This window comes from Pollicipes pollicipes, unplaced genomic scaffold (assembly GCF_011947565.3).
Source record: "Pollicipes pollicipes isolate AB1234 unplaced genomic scaffold, Ppol_2.1 Scaffold_4002;HRSCAF=4701_pilon_pilon_pilon, whole genome shotgun sequence".
In the NCBI taxonomy this organism is placed as follows: Eukaryota; Metazoa; Arthropoda; class Thecostraca; order Pollicipedomorpha; family Pollicipedidae; genus Pollicipes; species Pollicipes pollicipes.
In genome coordinates, this window is record NW_023596420.1 from 4,830,461 (window position 1) to 4,857,112 (window position 26,652).

Below are 26,652 nucleotides of genomic sequence, written 5' to 3' on the forward strand. Positions count from 1 at the left end.
AGTGGCATGTTCCCACACAGTCAGTGACCTCGGCAGCAACAGGATTTGTATCAGCAGTGATATTAAACCCATTCAACAGCCGCAGTATGTACTTGTCAGGAAAAGATGCCGCCAATGCGGAAACATTCCCACCTAAGTGTAAAACATGTACAGTGCTTTACCTGTGGATGTGTAGCCCAGTGTAAAACAATTGCAACTTCCTCAACGTGCGTCACCATGATGAGAGCTTACTTCTTCTCGTGATATTTATGCACGGGCGCGGGTAATATCTAACACTCGTACAATTGTGTGTTTGGTCTTTCTTTTCCCGGAAGCACGACGCCATAGCATTGGCATCACATCTCCCCTTTATATGTGTGAGAATTGGACCTCATGTGGAATGGGCATTGATCATTGCCGATCATCTGATCGGCATTGATCGTTGCCTCATGATCATTTGCCGCCGATGCACACTTAAACTATGACTTCTCGCCATCACCATCATCACGGCCCCTGACTTCTCACCATCACCATCATCACGGCCCCTGCGGTGACCGGCTCCAAAACTGCTGCACGTGAAACTCACCGGAGCTCGTACCAGGTTCCTAGTTTTGCTCACTACGTCACCACATGCTACTCTCTCTCCCTCTCCCCCTCTCTCCCTCTCTCTCTCTCTCTCTCTCTCTCTCTCTTCTCTCTCTCGTCTCTCTCTCTCTCTCTCCTCTCTCTCTCTCTCTCTCTCTCTCTCTCTCTCTCTCTCTCTCTCTCTCTCTCTCTCTCTCTCTCTGTCTGTCTGTCCGTCTTAGCCACTTTTACTCGCCTCCCTCTTGCTCTGCGTCCCTCATCTCTATCTGATGTTGGTTTTATGGCGTAGCATGAAAACATACATTCACAACCATATTTTTGGTACTAACAAATTCGCCAATAGCTATAGATGCAGGTCAGTGACTTAGAGGACAAACGCGCCCAACCTACTCCCTGGCTACGGTATTGGCGAGGGGCCCTGGTGAGTGGCTTAGATGGCATACGCGCCCGACCTACTTCCTGGCTACGGTATTGGCGAGGGGCCCTGGTGAGTGGCTTAGAGGACATACGCGCCCAACCTACTTTCTGGCTACGGCATCGGCGAGGGGCTCTAGTGAGCACATCAGGCGTCGTGACTCCTGATCTTCCCTGTATGCTGCCGACCCCCGGACGGAGCCGGATCTTTGATCGGGTCAGATACTAGCTGATCGTATGACCGTTATCGCCGTTTTTGACCGAGGGATGAGGCTCTCCTCAGCTTGCATCGCCTCGGGCTGAGGATCGTAAGGGAACGTTCGCTGCCTCGAGCTCTCGTTGACGGCCGAGGGATGAGGCTCGCCTCAGCTCGCATCGCCTCGGGCCGAAGATCGTAAGGGAACGTTGGCTGCCTCGAGCTCTCGTTGATGGCCTTGTAATCCATTAAGATTAATCCGAATCATGCCACGCCAGCAAATAAAACCATTGCGTCCAAACGGGCTCGAGTTTTCTTACGAGGGCACGTATCCCTTCTATTAAAGTACTTCCGTCGCGGGTGACAGTGACTGTCGGGCGCCTGTAATGACCCGAGGCGATGACGGCTCGGAGCGGGGGGGGGGGGGGGCATCGATCGGTCGCTCTCCGCTCCGGAGCCGGCGCCCGGGGCGGCCGGCAGCCGGCGGCAGTTCGCGGCCGGTGTCGCGGCGACAGCACGTGAGGCGACACGGCCGCAGTGGCGCGGCGACAGCACGTGAGGCGACACGGCCGCAGAGGCGCGGCGACACACGTGCCGCCCGGGTCTCACGACTTGCACGGCTCGGCGTGACTCGCATGGCCCGGTGTAACTTAGGCGATTAGAGAGACTCAGGAGACTCTGAGTGACCCGGGAGACTCGGTGTGACTCAGGAGACTCCGAGTGACCCGGGAGACTCGGCGTGACTCGGGAGACTCCGGGTGACTCAGGTGCCGGCGTCTTCGGGTGACTTGGGCGCCTCCGCGTGACTCAGGAGATTCCGTGTGACTCGGACGATGCTGGGTGACTCCGGGTGACTCAGGAGACTCGGCGCGGCTCAAGTGGCGTTGCCTGACGAGCGGTAACACCTGCGCTACACGACTAGGCCGAGACGAGCAGTGACAGGTAGGTCTGTGTGAGTGCCGCGGCCGTGGCAGCACCAAGATCCGAGCTCGATCAGCCGGCTGGTGCACAGTGTCTTGCCACCGTTGTGGGGGTGTATGTTTTGGAAAAGCGTTTTGGGACTGATGAGATGCAAGAGCAGAGTAAATGTGCTCAGACCATATGAAATAGACTTTGAGCTATTTAATAACCACCTAGCTATGTAAAACCATTGCAAGGAAATCCTCGTTTCGCAGGGAATGTTTGAGATCGTCACTTTCCTATCTTTTAGATTTTCTGACATGATAGGTGACATGATAGTACCGTTCGTCGTTATAGCAGTTTTTAACTCCAAAATCACGAATACGCAAGAGATGGATTAAGCGTTTAAAGCTAGGCGGAAGACTTACACCAACTTGCAAGCAACTGCAACATGAACAAATCAATGGAGCATGACGAACCGGTAGCTTTAAAGGACACCTATATTAGAGTAAGGGCTGGTGTGCAGCTCAGTGCGTTTAGTTCAGTTTGGTGCGAAAGCTATGTGTCAGTTGCGTGACTGTGCAGGCTGTGTTCGACTTGTGACGGTTCTGGCAGCGTTTGTCCAATTGCAGGCAAGTCTTCCCATCCATTTGTTAGGAGACTTGGGCGCTGTTTAGTCGCTATCTCCAGTAGGGTAGAAAGGCGTGTGGTGTTTGGCCGCTTGTTCATTTAATACCTTACATTCACTAGAAGCCTCAACTGACTACCCATCGACGTCATTCAGGTAGATATATTGGCACATTATGTATTGATGAGCCGCATTGTTTGGTACTTATCGGGACTTTAAGCTGTCCTGGTTCCCTTGGTAATGACTGGGGACGTCTGACGATGTTTACAGGCGTACTTGTATGCGATTTTCTACATGCGTGAACAATATCACCATGCACAGTGTCTCCATCATGCGCTCACTTGTCCAGTTACGATTTCATCGTCGTCAGATGAAACATGCTTTGTTCCACTCAAAACCTGCGTGATAATTTATTGGCACACTAACCAATCTATAGAGTGATTTGTTCACCGGACAAAAACCGACAAATCATGTGCAGAAAAGAAGTAACATTAGAGGTGGTTTCTAAGATAGCGATTCTACAATCTAATCGGCTCCAGGGAGTCTACAAGTTCCCGCCTGGCAACCATATTCCACGCACTATTGGTGTGGCCGTGTGACTGCGTGTGTATGATTTCGTGACTTACAGTGTATGTGGAGAGGCAGGGTAGCCTTTGCCCCATTGGTATCTCTAAAATCACTTGTACGATTTCTTTCGGAAAACGGAGATAGATTCGCCATAACGTTGGTTACATTAATACAAGCTAAATTTTCCAATATGTTGGAAAGGAAGGTGGTTGTTGTACACGATTTTGGTAATTTTGATAAAATATCAGTAATGGGAGTTCCTTGGGATCACTTTTTAAGCGTTTGCGGAAATATCCACTCGGTGGTGTGACAGAAACACAGGAAAGAGTGCATTGAAAATAAGGTGATTGCACATAGAGCGTGCATGCTGAAGCTGGGATGGGAGAGTCACAAAAGGCCAAAGTGGTGGGTGAATTTGGGCATTCTGGTGGTCTGTCACACCGTATCATGCTTTGCTTTCGGAGTGTTGCTTGGTGCAAGTTACACTATTATGTTTCGGTGTGTTTTGAAAGCGTATATTTTTAGCAGGAAGTTCCCACCTATGTATTTAAGGCTGCAACAGTAACAAAAAACAAACAATCAAACAAACAAAGAAAAAAGAAACACGCCCGAATCGCCTTCCATCAGCGCAGGAGCGTACAAAGGGTATCAAAAATAGGCGGCAGAGGGCTAACCAGATTTTGATATGAAAAGGCAACATACACTCACATACACACTTATATGAATATATATATATATATATATATATATATATATATATATATATATATATATATGTGTGTGTGTGTGTGTGTGTGTGTGTGTGTGTGTGTGTGTGTGTGTGTGTGTGTGTAAATCTTACATGCGATGTGCTTCATTGAGCAACGGCTTCATTATCGGATAAAATAATAAACATGATTGGTGTAAACCGTCATGGTTAACACACAAAGACAAATTGAAATTACCACACATGCATATGCAATGACACACGACCAACCCCCAACTCCACATACATGCATCATTTTACCACCAGCTCTTATCAATATCATGAAGTCATTTTATTCCGCGCTGTACGTTTCTGAGAAATAACAAGGGCTCTAAGATTCTCAAATCAAGCGAGGAACATGTCCCGCCCATGACTGACTTCATGGGTAGGGCACGACTGTAGGTCATTGCTAATGGGCGCGACTTCATCATATCCATAAGAAGTTGTGAGAGAAATCGGGGGCTGGTCGTGTGCTATTTTGTGTGTGTTATTGGGTGCGCATGCGTGGTGTTTCAATTTGTTCGTGCGTGTTTTAATCCGTGCTGGTTCACAGATGAGACAGTATTAACAGTTTTATTCCTTGTAGAATGAACAAGAAAATGGAAAAAACCGATGTTATATTTCGGCTACATTTCTTTATTAAAACAAACATCAGTAGTAAATCCAAAATTGCAAATTTTGTAATTCTGCAATTTACTCCTGATCGCTTCATTTTGATAAAGTCACGTGGCCGGAGTATCGCATATATCTCTCTGTTTTCCTGTTTATCCCACGAAGAATAAGACCATTAATGCTATCTCATCTATATGCACAATGTTCTCTCAAATGCACTTGACAACTTACATAGTGGTTCACACCGCTCTCAGCATCTTTCCATCTTGTTTTACAACGCTCCATTTGTGCTGCCCTCGAACCAGGGTTGCCAAGATGCGCCGTCCGCTGCAACCAATTGCACGTCTTTGCACCTAATTTTGTAGTTGAAATTTAGTGACCATTCCGTTGGCAAAGGTGTTGTTATAATCACGTAAACATGGCCAGCAGCGGCCAGACGGGAAATTGAAGCAGAGGTCCTTCCTAACATCTCGTTCTTGAACCGGCGCTGACCAACGTTTTCGTTCCAAATTTGGCTCAGAATCTGTAACAAGTCTTTCGGAAACGACTAACAGAAGAGCACGGGGTGGACTATGTCTCGCGGAACGAGAAAGGTCTTCGGCGTCTGCAAAGCCACTCCGGGCCGCTCGCGAAACTCCCGCCTATTTTCCGCGAGCCGGGCCGCCTAATGACTGTGACGAGGCCAGATGACGCCTGATGTGGGCGGATGACGCCCCTGCCGCCTGCGCCGTGTCAGCAGGTACCGGAGCCGTGTCGACACACCCCTCCAGCGCCGCCAGGCCCCCCCCCCCTCTCACGGAGTCATCACCTCCTGCTCTCTTGCGAGCGCGCTCTCCCCCCGTGCGGAGTCGTCACCCCAGCTGGCCGCCGGCGCTGGGTAGCACGGCGGCAAACGGAGCGTTCAGCCGTCCGTCCGCGGGTCGCCGACCAGGGGGCGGGAGGGGCAAAAGGCGCCGTGGGACGACAGCGCTCTTTGTGTGTGTCGTGGCTCTGTTTATAAAACGGTTGGCGGAGGTCCAGGGCGTCTCGGAGCAGCGGCCGACGGCCAGACCCGCCGCCGTCCTGGCCTATCGATTGTAGCGAGAGGAGCGTGCGCCCCCTCCCCCCGCCCGGCGCCCGCGCTCGGTCTTCCGGATGATGCACCTCAACAGCCCCCGCCCCCATCCCAGTCCTCCTCTAAAGCCGCAGGCTCGCTTCCAAGATTATCGGCGGTGCTCGATGATGCGCCCTCGGCTGACGCAAAACAATGGCCCTCGTCGTGCGGACCTCTGCTCGGCATTTTGATTTTGAGGCGCCATTTGAAGGCACGCTTTTGGTGTTGCCGATAAATACCGCTTGTAATGACGACGTAGGAGGAAGCTATTTTGCAGTGTCGGCCAAAGCAGTGATAGCCGATCTGCTCGTTATGGCATCAAGGCGCCAACGATGTGGCGGTGATGATCAAAGGCTCTTTCGATCTAGCGGGTGGACCTCAGCGGAGCGATGAACAGAGAGACGTTTTGAGACCCCATTCGAATTCCGCGCATCGCACGCATTGGTCAGTGACCTTACCGCGAGTTTTCGGATGGTAGGACAACAGCAGCTGCATGCCTCACTTGACGATGCTTTTGTGACGCCCCACAGGGCTGGGCCAGGTCACGCACTGTATAAAGTGCAGAGGTATTAAGGGTAACCATGGTCGGAACTGGACAAAATCAGCGGAATGAAGGAGAGAGATTAGTACTGGTTAATACAGACCGAGCCGGGGGCGAGGAGCCTGCATTCTCTATTCCGCTTTTGTAATGCTAGGCCTGGCTAAATAGCTCACTGCACCAGAAGCAAGAATGCTCTCTGCACCAAAGGCCAGGAAACTGTTATAAAAGCCCCAATCGACTGCTTGAATATTCCAGCCGCATGTAGACGTGCCCTCCGTCGAAGTCAATGCCAAATACAGCAGTTGGCCCGCCCACAAGTACCTTGTGCAAGTGGCAGCGTGTGTGACATCGAAACTTTTTTAGCGCTAATGACATAAAACGGTGAATCAGAACTAAGCAAGGTCAAACGGCGAATGAAAACTAAACAAGGTGTCCGGGGTGTTTGAAAGAACGTCAGGACGTTAACCTGCGACATGTATTAATGAAAATGTCGTCACATGAGCCACCATAGTTGGTGATATAAAAGATAATCATGCAATGAAAATGAAACCTGTTCTTCAATATCATCTGGCGAAGCGCATCATTTTGTGAGCTATTTATGTGACGCGTTTTGTGTCATATGACTACCCGCTATCATTCCACTCCACAGACTCAGGTTACTGACCGTCAGTGCCTAACAAAGTCAGTGCAAAAACAGGTAGGGCCTCCAGTTACACAGCGTCGGCTGGACAGTGTGGTCTAGACTGGGTACACCACGCAAAAATGGTGGATCATCCTGCACATCTGCAGGCAGATCTGCAAGACTACGAGTGCAGGACTGTTACTGCTGGACACGGCTGCGCTTGTCAAGCGCGCGTGCAAGCGCCAGTCACCTGTCACTCCTGTCACACCTGGAACACAACTGCGTATCGACTGCCGTCAGGCCTCACACCGACACAACTCACCTGATGACGAGATTGTCAGGCAGTGTTGGGTCGCAGCTCGCAAAAACTGTCAACGAATTGCATTTCCATCATGCATTCGGAGATGGGAGGCCGCTCTGCCTATACGACATCTGACTGAGGCCTGACACAAGCAACTGGACATGACTCAGGCCTGACACAAGTAACTGGACACGATTAAGGCCTACACAGATGATCGGACATGATTGAGGTCTGAACAGGCAATCGGACATGACTTTGCCCTGATACAGGCAACCGGACATGATTGAAGCCTGACACAGGTGATCGGTCGTGATTTAGGCGTGACACAGACACCTGGACATGACTGAGGTCTGACGCAGTCGTTCGGACATGATTGAGACCTGACAGAGGCAACCAGACATTTCCAACATCGCTGCCGATGCTCCCAATAGCGTGCACATCTGGGAGAGTAGCTGGATGTCAGTAATCCTGTTCAGACGATTACCTGCTGGCTTATATCTCAATGATGCAGGCCTTAGAATAGCCACCTTGATCGAATACGTCACCGTGGGGTAAACATGGCTCTGAGCGGCTAAACAACAGACAGAGCAGTCCAAGACCAGCCAACCTCGGGCAACAAGGAGCTCATTCCAAACTCAGCCCATTTGGTATGGACACGTTCTTCGCCACCTTGCTCCACATGAAGAGGTCCGCCCCTATTGGCACCAACGGCAGAGTCCTCACATGATCCACACCTTTCCCAAGCCTGCGAAATGCTCTTTTAATTATCATTAACGCAAATCTAGTGAGAAAAAATAGCCCAAGCAACTGACGCCTTCTATAATACCGATAGCATTTTTCGTCAGTAGCAATTTTTATCAATGGAATCACATTCTGGTCACACCAACAATGTACCAATGCACTTGTTGAACTCCTCGCCGTTTGACTAGCATTCTCCAGTGTATTGAGCTATCAAGTTCCGTTTAACATATGCTGTCACGAAATCTCGATTGCGATTAAATCGAGCGCATTACAGCACTGGAACAGAAAAGTGTGTCTTAGTGGCCTAGATCTTCTTAAGTATTGTCGTGTAGGGAGACAGTTTGTGAGCGATTTTTAGGCAGAATTCGCTGCTCCTAATTTTTTGAAGGACCAGGGCATTAGTTTGCTGCTGCGCATAAAGAAAAAGGAAGGATCTGGTACAAGCCTTAAAGCACAATTTGGGCACGTCACAACGCTTACTGGCTTGCAGACTCGGCATAAGACAAGCGGATATCCTGAAAACACTGAAACAAACCTATGTTTTCTACGGAAGAAGAAAAGGTCCAGAATATATCATAAGGGTGACACCATGGCCAGAAGAAAGCAACTGGCAGCTGGGAGAGGCTCAATAAAATGGAAATGCAACTTCTGTCAAAAGTCATAACAACGATCTATCCGTCGCAGCGACGTCCGATCAAAGACATCTAGGGTCTATTGAAGCAGCAGGTGTACCAGGGAGCCGAGAGCACAGAAATTATCGGCAACTGCGCTGCCGTATCCTGTAGACCATCAGTGGGATTGGCGAGGAGTTCCATAAACAAGTTCTGCGGAAAAGGCTCTGAAGGTCTGCAGGAAGTGGCGCGGCGCTAGCGCCTGGCTCCGCACGAGCAGCCAACAGCTGGACTCGCTGATGTGGGCGTCGCCCCAGTCCGCTCCTCTGCCTGTATGCACGCGTCTCGTGATCGTATGCTTTAATGCAGCATAATAATCACGCCTTGATTTTTGTCCAGGTTCGTAGCCACAACCCGTTACAACAATTTAGCAATCACTCTTCACAACACGATTTTCAGACCCCGCGGCAGCTGAGAGAGCACATCGAACATCAAATCAGGCGCCACGCTGATCATCAGAATGGCTGGATCTCTACCTCGCTCGTTATTGCAGCTATGTTGTGAAGCGGGTGCTTCCTCCATTCATAACACAGCACACAGCAATTAGCTTTACAAATTACGGTGGCCACTTTCTATGCTGTCAAAACAGCAATGTTCACACGTTTGCATGTGCTGTACTGAACTGTGATATAAAGCTATTGCGTCGTTTTATAGAGAAATGCATCATCATCATGCGTTTGGCGTGTGGAAGGCTCTTGCACTCATAACAACTGCAGAAGCTTCGAACGGTTGCTCTGAAAATTATGCGCCAGGTGGTCCGTGCTTCGAACGATTGCATTGTCTTTTCATGCACCATACAGTCAAAAATAAAGCAAAACGTGAAACTTCCGCCTCGAAAGGCCGACGCTCCCGTCCATAGGACTGCCTTCAGTATCAAGCATGCGTCACGATTGCCGCATGTATTCAAAAAAACGCAAGCCGCGAGATGATGGCTACGCCTTTCAGCAAATTCGAAGACTCTCGCTGAGAAGCAAAAGTAGCGCAGCGCGGTGCTCTAACTTTGCTGCAGATAGCCCCGGCGAGCTTCTTCCCCGATAAGTTTGAACGTTGTCTCTGTGACACCTTCACCATCCTTTGTACCACTTGCGTCTGCTCCTGGCAGTTGAAATTTCCAGAGTTTAACAGACAAACCCGCCATCTCGTTGTCGGAGAGTTTCATGAGCGGTTCGCTTACCACCTCACAAGTCTAGTGGGTGAGTACTTCTGAGCTGGTGGCCCGCGTGCTCCCTGTTGAAAGGAAGAACCGGCAAACTTCCCCTTGTCGCCAAGATGCCGGTGGCGATGACTACGGTGTGATGAATAACTGTGTGTCGCTCCTCCTTGATCGTGTCTGCCAGCATCGCCAACAGCAGTGCGTCAGGACACCTGTTCCGCTGAAGCACCGGCTCCCTCGGAACGCGAACTCTTGAGCAGTTGACCACGCTGAACTGACGTTAGCTGAAACAGATGGACACTACTGGTACTGCTTGGAATGGAACCACGTTGACGTGGGATGCTCGATGACGAATTTCACGAGCTTCATCAGGTTGTCTGATGTTTGGCTAGAGCGCATGTGGGGCGCGATTCTCTCGATCCCAGTGCTAACTTCTTGACTGACGACACCTGGCAGACTAGACCTGCACACCGAAGGCCAGCATGTTGGGTTTTTGTTTCGTGCTAAGCTGGCTAAGCTAAGGCGTAGACCCCAGCAGGCATTTCGCCAGAGTTCCCTGGTATGGCCTTAGACCTGACAACCTTGTAGATGTTGCCTTATCCAGATGCTGGCTTCCCGGTTGTGCCTGAGAACGGCTTAGGCCGGTAGTTACAACGTCCAACCGCGCCAATACCCCTCAAAGATCGAGGCGTTGGCATTTCACGCTGCCGGGCTGCATAACAAGCTCGTCATGCGCTTCACTCACCTTGGACAAGGAGTTCACGAACGTCTGGTCATTTTGTCCGCCGAAATGGAATCTTGTGACATCATCTCGTTTCAATGCATCCAGACTAGATTTTGGGGTTCCCTCCCGGGCATGGTTTCGAGCTATCTATTTTTTGGTTTCTTATCGACCATCGCCTTGGCGTTGGCTAGATGAATGATCCCACGCCAACTTAAAAGGCGCTTATGACTGACGGCTGGATGTGCCACACCTGTTTCAACTGACGTTGGATATGGCGCACCTGTTTGCTGTCAGAACCGTGCTGACCAGGTCTTCCACGGCAGAGCCGCACGACAGGGCGACACTTACCAGCTCTCTGACTGGGGACATGGAAAAGGTTACCATCTTACCATCTCTCCAACTGAGGACACGGAGAAGATTACCATCTCACCATCTGTCTGACTGAGGACACGGAGGACGTTACCGTCTTACCATCTCTCTGACTGAGGACACGTAGGAAGTCACCGTCTTGCCATCTCTCTGACTGAGGACACGGAGAAAGTTACCGTCTTACCATCTCTCTGGCTGAGGACACGGAGGAAATTACCGTCTTACCATCTCTCTGACTGAGGACACGGAGGAGGTTATCGTCTTACCATCTCTCTGACTGAGGACATAGAGGAAGTTACCGTCTTACCATCTCTCTGACTGAGGACACGGAAGAAGTTACCATCTAACCATCTCTCCAACTGAGGACACGGAGAAGATTGCCATCTTACCATCTCTTTGACTGAGGACACGGAGGAGGTTACCGTCTTACCATCTCTCTGACTGAGGACACGGAGAAAACCCCTTGAGATTCAGAGGCGCCTGGTAACTCTGGAGATGATTCCAACGGGTAAAATCTGCCGGTATTTCAGGCTGCTGCCAAATTCCGACCGGCTTCGCATAGACGCCTTGCCTCCCACGTCCGCCAGCATCTGTACAGGCTAACATCAATACGTTTTCAAACCCTGCTGCCATGTGATAATGGTTAGGTAGAGGCCCTTTATTTGCAGCCGGGTATTCTTGTGTTTCTTCCCTTTTGTACCGTGCTTGCACTGGACTTTCTTTCCTGTTACGTATTTCATATACTTTTCTCGACATTTGCCAACCACCGATTGCATCCACTAAAAAATTAGGGAAATTCACTCACTTAGCTACAAATAAATTATAGCAGAAGCCACCTGTTCCACGGCTTCCACAACCTGAGTGGCTTTAACACGCACCCGAGTGGCCGGCCAGATACTCTTCGCTCGGGTGGGGGGTGGAGGAGGGAAGGGGGGTGGGGGGGGGGGGGGGTTCAATTTGACCCCTCCCCCTGAAATCTCGGGAACTAAGCAAGCTAAAGACACCAAATTCACAGGGTGTGTTCACCTGTACGTGAACTCACTTAGGTCAAAGTTTGAGGCTCCCAGATTATGGCCTCCGGGTCAAATAAGGTCAAATAAAATCAACTTCCAGGTTGGTCTCCCAAGTGCCCCCAAAACCTAAACAACTGTTGCTAAGCAAAAATTCACATGCTCAGTTGAGAACAGTGACCTTGTTTGACATTTCCAAGGTCATGGTGGCCAAAATCATGCAAGACTACTCTGAGTTTTGCATTTGAATAATCGACTATGATTATGCTAGGCAGTATGTTTCTGAAAACAAAATGTTGAACAAGGTTATTATGGGTTAACACGCGCTCGGGTGGGCGGTCAAATTGATCCCGAAGGTTTCTCTAGAATGGTTCCCGAACGGCGCAGCATAGCCGCGCCAAATTTTGCATTTTTTGCAACTTGCAAACTTTGCAAACAATGAGATGCATCTTGTAAGGCCACTGACCTATGGGAGGTTATGGACCTATAGCATTTAGGCTATGGTTTCAGCAAAGGCAATTTCTAAGGAATCGTCCGACCTGATACAATAACGGAGTGTTTGACGAAGCCATAGGTCTGGGTCAAAACCAACCTGATTTATTACTCTAGGACTTGCTGAATGGGATAGTTTCCGGTGCTAATTTGAGATTTATGGACGACAGGAACCGCATACTACATCTTCCATTGACTTCTTAGGGGTCAGAAACGGTCATTGACCTAAGATGACCCGGGTCGAATTTCTGTTTTGGGAACATACTGCCTAGCGCAATCTCTGTCGCTTATTCAAGTGCAAAATTCAGAGCAGACTTGTATGATTTTGGTCACCATGACCTTCTAGAGGTCAAACAAGGTCACTAGCCTCAAATGAGACCACTTAAGAGACCAACCTGGAAGTTGACCTTATTTGACCTTATTTGTCCCGAAAGTCATGACCTAGGAACCTCAAACCTTAACCTAAGTGAGTCCATGTACAGGTCAACATACCCTGTGAATTTCGGTCTCTAGCTATCATAGCTCTCGAGATCCCAATTGCGGGGTGGGGGAGGGTCAAATTGACCCCTCCACCCGAGCGAAAGGTATCCAGCCGGCCACCCGGGCCCGTGTTAATACTGAAGGCAGAAGTGAATAAGAAACAAACAGAAAATAATAGTTAGTGCTATAACTTAGGTAAATCAGCAACATGAAAAGTGAAATTCTCTCAAACTGAGGGCGACTTATGAAACGTCATACAGACAGCTAGCTGGCTCACTTGCATGTGAGACTAGGTGGGATGTGGGTGGGGAGGGATTTTCCAGGGAGCCTCCTGAACAAAATGGGCCTCTTCACGGGGGCCTCCTGCGCATTGCTGTATTCAGTCGGGAGGGGCACTGAGGGCATACGTCCTCAACCTTATCAGCCTTATACATGCATGATATCCCAGCAAATAGGTGTCGACAGCTAAAAAACCCAGAGTGAGGACCATCTAAATATCCAGCAAAGGGCTTCGCTGACCTAAAACAGGGCCTTTTGGTCCAAAAGGATCTCTGGATATATATAGGGATCTCCTGATCCAGACCAAGGTGCCTGCGGTTCACGAAATAGGCCACCCAATCTGGCCAAGAGCTTCATCTTCCCAAAGCAGGACATTCTGATCCGGAATCGCGGCCATCCGATGCATGGAAGGGGCCTCCTGTTCTAGACCTAGGGTCTACTGAATATAGAGGGTGCCTCCCAACCCAAATCAGGGGCTTCCTGGTGTGTAACAGGAGCCTCCCGTGCCAGCAAGGGGGACTTCCTAACACAATGTTGGACTTCCTGATCTAGAGCACTGGCTACCTCATTCATAAACGTGACCTCATGGCCCAGAAAACGGGCCTCTTGAGTTAGCCAAGTGTGTTCTCTGCTCGATTTGTTACCCTTTAGCTCAGTCATGGGGCCTCCATGATATGAATTTTGATACTCTACGGGTAGCTACAACGCCCTTAGTTTGGGAACAATCTCCCCATTGGAGGGGGTTGGGGGAGGGCAACAACATACTCTTATGATCCCACTCCCCCTCCCTGACTTGCCGCGCCGCCCCTGATCGTGATCCTTCAAAGCGCCGGCGCTTGCTTGCGCGGCGGCCCAAAGACGGAACAGATTAAAATCCGGTGGCACCAGCGCGCCGAAAACGAAGACGAGTTTCGCCATGACGGCGATGTTACACGGCAAGGACCTGACTGCCAACTTGAGTGCCGAGATGAACTTGAGAGTGAAGTCGAGACGCGTGAGATCATGTACGGGAGTGCATTCGGTTAGCGAATAATGCAGATGGTGTAATGGTGTTACGTTTTTGACAAGTTGTCTTCAAGCTTCCTATGCAGGGTTACGTAGTCCACGGTGCTCAGTAAACAAACATGCAGCGGGAACATTTAATTCTTTCATGCCGTTTCCTGTGATAATAAGACGCATACTTCCATGCACTTGAGAACTATGCAGCAGGTAGCATGTGTTCTGCCGGCGAAAGGTTGTCTTATTGAAAGGCTCAGGGTTCGGAATGACTATACAGATATCGCCGTACGAATGAGCCTGCGTTCTGATTTGAGCGTTGCCTTTCAATAAATTTAATGCCGCTTTTTTGGTTTTATATTCAGAATGCATCTCTAAATGTTTTGATACCCGGAAGTTTTCAGGGAACAACATGTTTCTCAGCAAATGACGATATTGGTAGTCGATGTAGAGCTAGATTTTCCTGCCACCATATGAAAAACGGACATTGCCGTTCTTAACTTTTCCTGTTGAATCCGAATATATTTTTGTATAAAAGTTAAAGCTGGTTGTTGTGAGACACAACACTTGGACTTATATAGATGCAGTGCTGTTAGGCTTTCAACTGGCAAGTCCCTGTTCAGTGCCAAAACGCCAGGTCCACAAACCTTAACAAGAGTGGTACCAGGCGAGCACGGCAGTTCGGCCAACGAATAGTGCACACTGACCAGTGCTATCCCGTCTGCATTGGATTAAACTCTCTTCCAGTGCAAAGGGACACCTTACCAACGGTTTTTGTAAACAATTTTGATAAGCAGCACCTCCGGAACAGATATTCAGGCCTCCACGGTCACTGGCAGCCGAATAAGTGCGTCTCGACGACAGAGGCACCTGCACCGCGCGCTGAGCACAAGCTTCTGCCGCGGACGGGGACGGCGCGCGAGGTTAGGAATTATACCTCTGCGTGCGCTGCCCTGCTCCACATTCAAGGTTGCCACCCGACGTTAGTCCTGCATTGTCACTAAAATTTAACCAATCGGCATCAAGTTAAAGTATGTAGATGTCAGATGTGTCCAATCTGGCAGTGAGACGGCTGTTTCAAAAACCACCACGCTGCAATATGGGGTACGGTAGCCTCATAAGACTTTCGGTCATGTGGCCATATCGTTCCTATTTGTGGGTGTAGTGCTATTTATTCAAAATTAAATGTGAGTTGCACTTGCCATATTCAACGTTGATTATCTTTAGCTTAGTAATTCCGTTGTGTGTTGGCTGTAAATACCATCATTCGCCAATGCCTCCAGTTTTCCCGAGCACTGCCTAACATATCCGTCGATACAACAACCTCGTCCCACCCTCCGCAGACGGGGCTTACGTTGTCACTCTGCCACCTCCGCCTACGGGCTCGCAACGCGCTCTCCGCGCATCGGCCACTCTGGCGGCGCCAGCTCCGGCGGCACGGCGCCGCTGAGTGAGTAGAGAGCAAATCCTGCCACCACCGGCCGGCCCCCGCCGCGCGCTGGCCGGCCGCCAGTCAGGCCCGGCGTCGGCCGCGCCGCCACAATCCATTACGCCCCCGCCGAGCATCCGTGTTTGCTGCGACAAACAGAGCGGGAGGGGGGGAGGCACCGGGGGGCGGCAGCCGCGCCAGACACGGCGCCGGACAGGGCGGGGGCGCACCGGACAGGGCGGGACTGTGCCGGACGGAGCGGGGGCGTACCGGACAGGGCGGGACTGTACCGGACGGAGCGGGGGCACACCGGACAGGGCGGGACTGTACCGGACAGAGCGGGGGCGGACCGGACGGGGCGGGACTGTACCGGACGGGGCGGGACTGTACCGGACGGAGTGGGGGCGTACCGGACAGGGAGGGACTGTACCGGACAGGGCGGGGCGCACCGGACGGGGCGGGACTGTACCGAATAGGGCGGGGGCACACCGGACAGGGCGGGACTGTACCGGACAGGGCGGGGGCGGACCGGACAGGGCGGGGCTGTACAGGACGGAGCGGGGGCGGACCGGACGGGGTGGGACTGTACCGGACGGAGCGGGGGCACACCGGACAGGGCGGGACTGTACCGGACGGAGCGGGGGCGGACCGGACAGGGCGGGACTGTACCGGACGGAGCGGGGGCACACCGGACAGGGCGGGACTGTACCGGACGGAGCGGGGGCGGACCGGACGGGGCGGGACTGTACCGGACGGGGCGGGACTGTACCGGACGGAGTGGGGGCGTACCGGACGGGGCGGGACTGTACCGGACGGAGCGGGGGCGGACCGGACGGAGCGGGGGCGGACCGGACGGGGCGGGACTGCACCGGACGGAGTGGGGGCGGACCGGGAGTGGAGCGATCCACAGGCGTGAGGTGGGACAGGTGGGCACCGGGCAAGACGAGGACTTGCGTTTGGCAGCAACTGAAGGTCATCGCTTTTGGCCTCCGTTTACCGGGTGGTGGGAACATCGCTGGTGTGCCAAGCACGCCTGTCACAGGATACGTCCGTTTTAGCAAGTCTACGATCGTACCAACGAGTTCATCAAATGTAATCCTTTTAGCATGGTAAGGGCGTAGATGGTTGCTGATACACGCGACTTATCTTCTGCGTGCATTTCTGCCGGTACAACTTGTTAAGGAGTCTCGGATTGATAGGGAGCAGCATATATTATTCAGCACCATATGCGCCTATATGTTCGGATTTGAAAACTTCGCGTCTTACTGCAGCTTACGCCAAGAAGGTCTTGGGCATACGTTGTCTTTGCATCTCAGATTTAGATCTTAGTGAAGTCAATGGATGAGATTCATTGTTATTCTCTTTCTTGAGAACTCGCCCGTTTAGACGGATGGGTGCCATCCACCACCTCCCTCCACTCTAAGCCGACTGAGGAGGTGGCTACCACCACCTTAAACGACATTGCTAAAATTTATAAGAACTAAAAAGATAGCAACGCATCCGTAGGATGTCATTCACGGCTCATGCAAGAGAGGCCTGGGTCATGTCAGGTCAATGAGCTACGAAGTCGCCTCTGAAGGACTGCAGAACCCAGTGTCACATCTACTATTATCAAATTGCTGTTGATGATACTGGGCGGGCCACTTTGGACATCAGAGTAACCAGACAGGACAGTCCTCTAGCACACACCTCTCTTAAATAGGCGAACGCTCTTTCCATGTTCCAACAAAATCACGCGGCCTGTGGCGACCCTCGTTTGACCTTAAATTAGTTCAAAGCCAGGTTCGCAAGCTATCTGATTCAAATGGTAATGTACGCTCATCTAGATAGTTGACTGCTGTTATTTGTTTCCTAAATCACAACACTCAACTCACGAATAACTTATTTTCTGGAGGCAATTGTTTCCAGGCATCACAGCTGATTAAGGTCGAGGTCACTGCTTAGTGATCGATTTGGGCCTGCGTTGGGCTTCTCAAGCAAGAGGGACAAGGCTCACTTTTGTGTGGCAATGACTTATGACAGTGGGTTGATTGACGAAATGGCAATGGTTACCCATCGCTCTCCCACCGGCGCCCGACAAGACGTAGTTCCCACCAGGAAGTGGTAGGGACCGTCTTGGGCCTGTCTAAGGACTTGCAACTCAACAGCACATTTCGGCGGAACCTGTGTGAAAGCTTCATTTACTATTTCGAGCACGTACAAGCAACGGCGACTGTCCATTGATTTGCCAATGAGGCGGAAATGTTTCCGCGTTGAACAATTGAAACGTTGGCCATATCGGGCGCCCTAGGAAGAACGGAAGTTTTTCTTCTTCTTTTTCTTTTCTTCTTGGTGGTTAGTGCTTACCCGGTTGCAGTTACAAACACCAGAATATAAGCATAATAAAAATGCTCATTTCCAAATTTTAAGAAAAGGCTGAAAGCCCTTGACATTTGCTTAGAAGGCATTGCCGAGTAACTTAAAGCAATGTTTTCGTGGGCACGAGGCCTTTAATCCTATGGAGTTGTTCAATAATTTTGACTGAGGTAAAGCTTGACGCGGTTACCCAATCGCCTGTTGCTCCGTTTGGCTTAAAAAGTGCCACGAGCAAGTGCATTTCTTAAGCACAAGTAACTTCAGGTTTTGGAAGTGTCTATACAGCATTGTCTGATGGCATCGCGTGCACAAACTAGATCTAAAACATAACTTAACTCTTCGTCTCAATTTTCCATCTCTTAGACTCACAGTGCTCTCTCTAGCGCTCTCGAGATCCCCACTGACCTGTTACCATCTTTAGGAGCTCATGGCCGTTTTGCAGGCTAACCACGTCTTTCGTGCTGGAGTGTGCTCCGTTCTAAACCACCCTGAATGTCATCTTTTCACGATAGTCCGCTTGAAAAACTGATCATAAGCTCCTCCACGAATTGTTGTCTCAGTGGTTCATGTTCGACTATGAGGCAGATTGACCGCGGAATATCTGACCCGTCACTCCCGGGCAAGATTCAATTCCTGCGGATTTAGTCAAGCAAATGGCCTATAGCGTGCAGCGTTAATGTAGCACGCATGGACCGACTAAGAGAAGAATAGAGCGGTGAAAAGTTCAGATAGACTGATACGGTACTGCGCTTGAAGCCTCAGATAGACTGATATGGTATTGCGCTTGAAGTTCAAATGGACTGATATGGTACAGCGCTTGAAGCCTCAGATAGACTGATATGGTATTGCGCTTGAAGTTCAAATGGACTGATATGGTACAGCGCTTGAAGCCTCAGATAGACTGATATGGTACTGCGCTTGAAGTTCAGATGGGCTGATATGGTACAGCGCTTGAAGTTCAGATGGACTGATATGGTACTGCACTTGAAGTTCAGATGGACTGATACGGTACAGGGCTTGAAGTTCAGATGGACTGATACGGTACTGCGCTTGAAAATTAGATGGACTGATACGGTACTGCGCTTGAAATTCAGATAGACAGATACGGTACAGCGCTTGAAGTTCAGATAGACTGATATGGTTCTGTGCTTGAAGTTCAGATAGACTGATATGGTACAGCGCTTGAAGTTCAGATGGACTGATACGGTACTGCGCTTGAATTTCAGATAGACAGATACGGTACAGCGCTTGAAGTTCAGATAGACTGATATGGTACTGCGCTTGAAGTTCAGATAGACTGATACGGTACAGCGCTTGAAGTTCAGATAGACTGATATGGTACTGCGCTTGAAGTTCGGATAGACTGATACGGTACTGCGCTTGAAGTTCAGATGGACTGACACGGTACAGCGCTTGAAGTTCAGGTGGACTGATATGGTACTGCGCTTGAAGTCCCAGCATCGTGATATGGCTCGATTCACACCATTCTGAATTCCAGAGCAGTGATGAAGCATTGCCTGTGAGGCGGCCCGCAACTGTGACATATTGCTGTGCAGCAGCTATGAGACACGTGAACCTCAGACACCCGTCAGCAAAACTAATGAACCAGAGCCAGGACGTGTGAATTTCGAGTCGTACGGAAGCAGTTGGTTATCACTTGTCGCTGAATATGAGAGTTCTGCACTGTGCCGCATAACACGCCTGTATTGCGGTACTGCCTACAGCTCCACCGAGGCTTCTATTTCACTGGTGGCTCCCAGCAAAGGCCATGTGATAAAACAGAAAGGCGGCCGGCACGAGACCTCGGTCAGTCAAACAGTCCGCTGGGGTCAGGTCAACGAACAGGCCCGGAGGCGATCTGAGCTGTCCGGCCTGCGCTCAGGCCCGGCCTTTGCATGAGCGGCTGCGGAAAGCTGACAGCAACATACATTTTTCAAGGAAAGTTAATTTATTCGTTGCCAGTCATAGCCATGCTCTGTTTCTTTTACACGACTATCCTACTCAGTGGTGCACCCCTTCATCCCATAATGTCAATGCGTCGTGCGACATTTGGGTGCTGTGGTTAACCATTTGGTTTGTGCCGAGGTGGTCCAAACACGTGTGATTTGGGGAATTGGATTCTTGCCATAGTTCTTTTACCCCAAAAGGATGCCACAATCTAAGCGATTGCTTGATTCGTCAAACTTTTTTCTGTAAGCTTTTTGTAGATAGGCATCCCTGGTAAGAACTAAGCGCATCACGAAGCGGCACATAGCAGAACGTCAAGTACTGCTCACGTCGTTGTAACTCCAAAACCGACGTACTTTTTGGCGCAAGAGGCTTAGAGCTTTCACGATCCTCCAACACGCCTTTCTAGAAACGAGAGACATTGTATGATTACAAAAGAAATTAAGCGATACAAATATTGCACGTGTCTGAGATCCAAGAACTGTATGTTTATGGGGAAGGAATAATATCGACAGCCGAAAGCTATTCTCAAGTCACCATATCCCTGTGAGAAAAGAAAGCAGTCAAAGGGAGTGTTCCGCATTTATGTGAAGTTTTGGACCGAAAAAGCCATCTTGAAGATCTTTCGGTGCTGTTTACAATCTGCCCTTCTTAAGCCCTGAGAGTCTCTAGATACTGAGCTTAACGCCCACGAAAATGGGGAAAGCTATGTCTAGGAGAGTATTTCAAAGTCACTATGATATTCATGGCGTCCTAATAATGTCACTCAAATCCCGCCATTCCGTAAGCCATGTGGCGACCAAGGCCAAGAAAAATATAATTGTCGAGATGTTCATATCTGGCGTTTGTGAGTCCGACTTCCAGATATAATGGCCGTCAATGGTTCTCAATCAATGTTGTGCAATTGCTGTACGGTGACGTAATCAAACCATGACGCATTCAGCATATTAACTAACAAGAACCATGCTGTCTAGAGCAGTCTTTTCCAGTTAAAACTATACCAATAGATATGAGTGAGCTTGTTCCATCATATCAATGTTTGCTTTAATATCTTCAAACGTATAACAGTCCCCGAAATTAAGTTACATCTGAAATTTTACTGGCATCACGTGACAGGCTGACACGATCCAATTCCCTTTTCCAGGATTTTTCACGTCATCCTGACACCCGACGCCATACATGTGGTTCGCCACACACCATCAAAAGGCACGCACCCGAAATATTCAGACTTTCTGCCTTGAAACATAGTGTCATGGGTGTAATCGATGCGAAGAGGCAGAGTAACACGTCCTCAACTTCTCAGAACGCTGTTTTGCCCAACTTTGCCCAGTAGAGTGATATCTTGTTTTATTCAAAAGAGCGTTTCTAGGTCATATAGTCTCCCCAGCTTCCAGTTTGACCACTCAAATTCCGATCCGTTCCCGCAATCTCAGAGATGTGGCTGCACACAGAAGTATCGATTTTTGTCAGTGACTGAGGGGCTGAGCCGAGAGCCCAGCGAACCCCTCCCATTTTTTTGTGAGTGACTGAGGGGCTGAGCTGAGATATCGGCGAACCCCTCCCATTTTTTGTCAGTGACTGAGGGGCTGAGCCGAGAGCCCAGCGAACCCCTCCCATTTTTCTTAACGCACTTGCCCCAGCTCATCTTGGTGACAGAACATTTTTTATGTGAAATTTTAAGATTATTGAAATGAAGCCCTTGCTGTAAGCAGTGTACTAGTCATGCAGGGGCAGTTCTAGAGGGGGGGGGGGGGGTACTGGAGGCTCGTGCCCCTTCTGATCGGAAAATAAAGGTGCCCCCTAGAGGCCGCCTCAGGTAGCCAAAGGCACTCTTCTCTGGCGGACATGGGCGGCGACACGTGTTTTTGCCCTGAGGACGGGGACCGGGTGAGTGATGAAGGACTTAGACCATTGCCGCGCTGTCCCTCAGCTGTTAAGCTTACCCGATCAAACCCTGCACGTCTTATGGCCATAGCTTTGTGAAGTTCTTTGCAACGTTTATCCGCCCAGCAGCTGCGATTGTTATCTGACGGTGGAAGCAAACACCACTTTTCATTACAAGGGCAGGGATGTTGTCAGTGTCAGTAAGTGCGCTGCTCTATACGACAAACACATCTGTTCATGTTTATGGGGCGGTAAATTGCTGCTACATTTACGGGTCTAGATAAGAGGTTTGGGGGGGGGGGGGGCAAGCCATTTGACTAAGTTACGCAACCCACTCCAATTTTCTTTTTTGTTCTTGGATATAGGGCACAGCACACCCGTGAAAAACAGCGCTGTTTTAGTTAAGTTGCGACTCTTGCATGACTCGCGAGAGGTATGCAACAATTTTGGTCCAAAATCGGCAGCGCATCCCGTTTTTCTATGCAATATGTCATGCTATCAACAGAGGTAATCAACAACATGCTCATGCTCGACACACACAACATTGCTCAATTATGTTGAGCAACTGGTAATGAACCATTTAACTTCATCAATACTTGTATGATATCGAAACTAAAAGTAAGCTTCTTTAGCAGGATACCTAAACAAAACAATTGTAAAATAAAGGTGAGGATGCGTTTGTTGTAACTGTAAAGAATGTGTGTGCTATTAACTGGAGCGCGACAGACATGTTTGCTGTTGACTTGTTGTTACACCCCTGAGATATTCGCAAATTCTAGTCGAATGGATGTATGAAATAGTTTATGAAAGTCATTATAATTTCGTGCTGACTAGTTCTTCATCAGCCTAACATAGTGATGAACGACCAGCCTGCAACATAAGTATAACTTAGTTGCGTAAATTTGCGCACTATTAAATTGTACCATCACCTGCCGCACACGGCGAAGCGCTTCTCCTTTGCAGCCTGATAGTTACCTCTGTTCCAGTTAATGGTGTTAATTAATTTATACGAGTTTAACTATGCGTAACTGCTTTCTGGGTCACAGGTGATTGACATATCTGGATAAAAAAGCTAGGGAATGAGCAATTTACAGACCCTGCCTTTCCCACAACCCGTTGGCCGCAATGCGTAAAATGATCGCAAAAAAACGTGTGTTGCCGCGCAGACACATCAATCGTTGTGGCGGAAGCCTAAGTTTGGCAGAGCACTGAACTTATACCGATTACATATGTGATGTGACGCAGTGCGTGTCGTAAGCTCGCCTTCTAGAAAAAGGTTTCGTCTATGACTCGTCAAAGAGGGTCAGTTGGCCGTTGGCTTGAGAGTATCAGCCTGGTTACATGGCGGTCGACAGTCGTGTGATCGCAGGGCACGGTATCAGCCTGGTTACATGGCGGTCGACGGTCGTGTGATCGCATGGCACGGTATAAGCCTGGTTACATGGAGGTCGACAGTCGTGTGATCGCGGGGCACGGTATCAGCCTGGTTACATGGCGGTCGACCGTCGTGTGATCGTATAACACGGTATCAGCCTGGTTACATGGCGGTCGACAGTCGTGTGATCGCGGGGCACGGTATCAGCCTGGTTACATGGCGGTCGACCGTCGTGTGATCGCATAACACGGTATCAGCCTGGTTACATGGCGGCCGACAGTCGTGTGATTGGGGCACGGTATCAGCCTGGTTACGTGGCGGTCGACAGTCGTGTGATCGCGGAGCACGGTATCAGCCTGGTTACATGGCGGTCGACAGTCGTGTGATCGCGGAGCACGGTATCAGCCTGGTTACATGGCGGCCGACAGTCGTGTGATCGCATGGCACGGTATCAGCCTGGTTACATGGCGGCCGACAGTCGTGTGATCGCGGGGCACGGTATCAGCCTGGTTACATGGCGGTCGACCGTGTGTGATCGCAAACACGGTATCAGCCTGGTTACATGGCGGACAGTCGTGTGATGCGGGGCACGGTATCAGCCTGGTTACGTGGCGGTCGACAGTCGTGTGATCGCGGAGCACGGTATCAGCCTGGTTACATGGAGGTCGACAGTCGTGTGATCGCGGGGCACGGTATCAGCCTGGTTACATGGCGGCCGACAGTCGTGTGATTGCGGGGCACGGTATCAGCCTGGTTACGTGGCGGTCGACAGTCGTGTGATCGCGGAGCACGGTATCAGCCTGGTTACATGGCGGCCGACAGTCGTGTGATCGCGGGGCACGGTATCAGCTGGTTACATGGCGGTCGACAGTCGTGTGATTGCATGTCGGTACATGGTTTTGTGCTATTTCGATAATAAACCGAGGCAAAATGGATTCCTTAAACAGGCACAACAATAATGGGATGGTGGGTTCGGAGTGATAGCGATAAATTGTGTTAAACACAAATGAAAAATCAGTCCTAGAATTTTGTGTTTGTTTTCTGTATAGTTTCTCGTCTTGCAGCTGAACTGGACCAATAATGTGACCTAAGACGCCGCACCCCGGTTTCCCAGTTGTTTAACGGTGAGACCTTGCAACAAAGCAGTTCGGTTTTCAACTTCAAGCACAGCAATGTTTGGGTCGTAGCCCACCGAGGGTTGAGGACCAAACATCGTTTGGCATAAGTCTCCACGAGACCGGTGAATCAGTGACGTCAATGTCATGCTTGGGATATCGAGAAAATAGGTGTCTGGGCTTACGTTTGACGGACAAAACAAAAAAGGTAAATACAAATTGGTTTACCTTCCAATATCTAAGGCTGCCGCTTATTTGAGGAGATAATCTTGAGGTTGCCGGGTGGAGTTACCCCGTTGCACTTTCCAGTGTCGATGCCGCTACAAGAAAGGGTCAATGAAGGTGGTTTTTGTATGATGGGCAACTCTTGCCAGCGCCGATGTAATATGTCAGTCAAAAATGTTATGGGCAAGCCCACATTGGGGGGCCTAACTCAACATGGAGAGGGGGGGGGCAGGGCCTTCACAAAATAATACAAATCGACACTCATTGTCGCCCCCTATGCATGTGGATTGGCTTCACGTTGACTGCTGGTTTCCGAAAACGGGCTGCATCGTTCCAGCATGCCTCCAAAGCCCCTCTCTAGGGTTGCCATTAACTACATTGATAAAAATGTTCACTGCATGCTTAGCGAGTCATAAATATCAAAACCCACGTCAAACCATGCAGAAGTTACGTTCAGAGACACTGAGGGGCTCTGTCGATATAGGGCTAGCCCCAGGACAAGCTGGTGTCCCTGCATGTCACCTTGTCATACACGGGGCTCGTGGTAAACTCCATATCACTCACGCCTTCTTTCAAGCGGCAATTATTTTACAATTGTGTTTCCTGTTGCTGCCCATTTCCAGAACTGCAGCAATAGTCTGCACTGGGATGCATAATCCAAATGCTCCACGAATTTCTCATCGAAGACGTTTCATATGCTAATGTAATGCCATCATCTTGATAGAACAATATGGAAATCAAAATAAGCATTTCGCTAATGTACAGCCCAGCCCATCTGGATCCTGAATTGCATAGTGCTGAGATGCAACGATGCAACGCGATGCAATCATTTGCACCGTCCCGGTGTGGGCATAGTGAAGCGCGCAAAACTCGGGAAGCCTTTATGTCAGGTTTCCGCGCCCTGGATGCGAGATTGATTGAGAGTCTTCCAGTTCGCCCGCCTGGGCATGGCACTATGATCGAACTTTCCCGCTCAGATTTGTGCGGTAAAAGCTGGTGCGTTGCTTGACGGGCGACTCGGCGAAACTGCCTCGTGTGCACCACCTACCTCCGCTGTTCACCCAGAAAGCTGGTGCTATGCCTGACAGCCGGCTTGGTGAAGTTGCACCGAGTGCACTGCCCACCGCCGCTGTTCGCCTGGGGGGGGGGGGGGCTGGTTGAGACTGCCAGTATGACACTGGCCAGGTGTCGTTGGGCGCCACTCACAGGTGGTGCCGCGGCGTAAGTGCTGCAACAAAAATTCTTGCCGACAGGAGTGCTACGACATAACTTCTGCTGTCAATACTTATGGCACGGCATTAGTGCTACGGGACAATACTTCTATTGCAAAACCTTATACTCGTCATTACTTCCGTTGCAAGCGCTTGTACAGTAATCACTTACACATGGAATTATGTGTACTGTGAAAAATTATGCGCTACATTAGTGCTACACGAGAAAACTTATGCTGCAAAAAACTGTTTGACATCACTTCTGTTACAAAAATAAATACATTCATTGACAATGCATTTTTTGTACATGGTTTTATTTATGGTGCAATTTCTTATACGTGCCATTAGTGCTGCACAACAAAACTTATGCTTTAAAAACGTATGCCCGTCATCACCTCTACTGCAAAAACTTACATGGCCATTGCTCATACACAGGATTACTTTTTTGCAAAGACTTCTACGCGACGTTGATGCTACAGCAAATACTTATGATCAAGTCTTTGCTGTAGAACTAATGATTTATGTGTGTTTTTGCAGCCTGAGTTTGCTGTGTGTTTCCCATGTGGTCTATGAGTTTTTTGCAGGATAAAAATGTCGCGCAGAGGTAAAGACCACACAAGTCTTTGCTGTGTAAGTAGTGATGACCATAAGGCTATGCAGCATAAATTTTGTCGTGTAGCGCTTTGCTGTGTTTGATTTTTTCGATGGAAATAATCTCGTGTAAGAGTGAAGGCTGCAAGTTGTTGAAGAAGACGTTATGACACATAAGTTTTAAAATATAGACCTTTTCGTGTGACACTCGTGCCCTGTGAAGGTCTGCAGTAGAAGCAATGTCACGCATAAGAAAGGTCGGTATAGGTTTTTGCAGCAGAAGTGATGTTGCGTTTAACTGATGCCGTGCCACTCGCGTCGATAGGAGTTTTTGCCGCAGCACTAACGTCGTGCCACTGCCACATGTAGAGCTCTGGGCACGTGAAGAGGACGCCGTCTTCTCTCGGCAGCAGCGCCGGTTT

At 49.8% G+C, this 26,652-nt stretch overlaps 1 protein-coding gene across 1 annotated transcript in view; it reads left to right on the plus strand.

Moving 5' to 3' along the window:
- The first annotated feature begins 1,913 nt into the window (after positions 1-1,913).
- LOC119093432 (muscarinic acetylcholine receptor DM1) overlaps positions 1,914-26,652 on the plus strand; it is a 49,462-nt gene continuing 24,723 nt past the window's right edge. The window contains exon 1 of the mRNA XM_037216389.1: positions 1,914-2,116. The gene's annotated coding sequence lies outside the window, so the exon portion shown is untranslated. The remainder of the gene's footprint in view (positions 2,117-26,652) is intronic.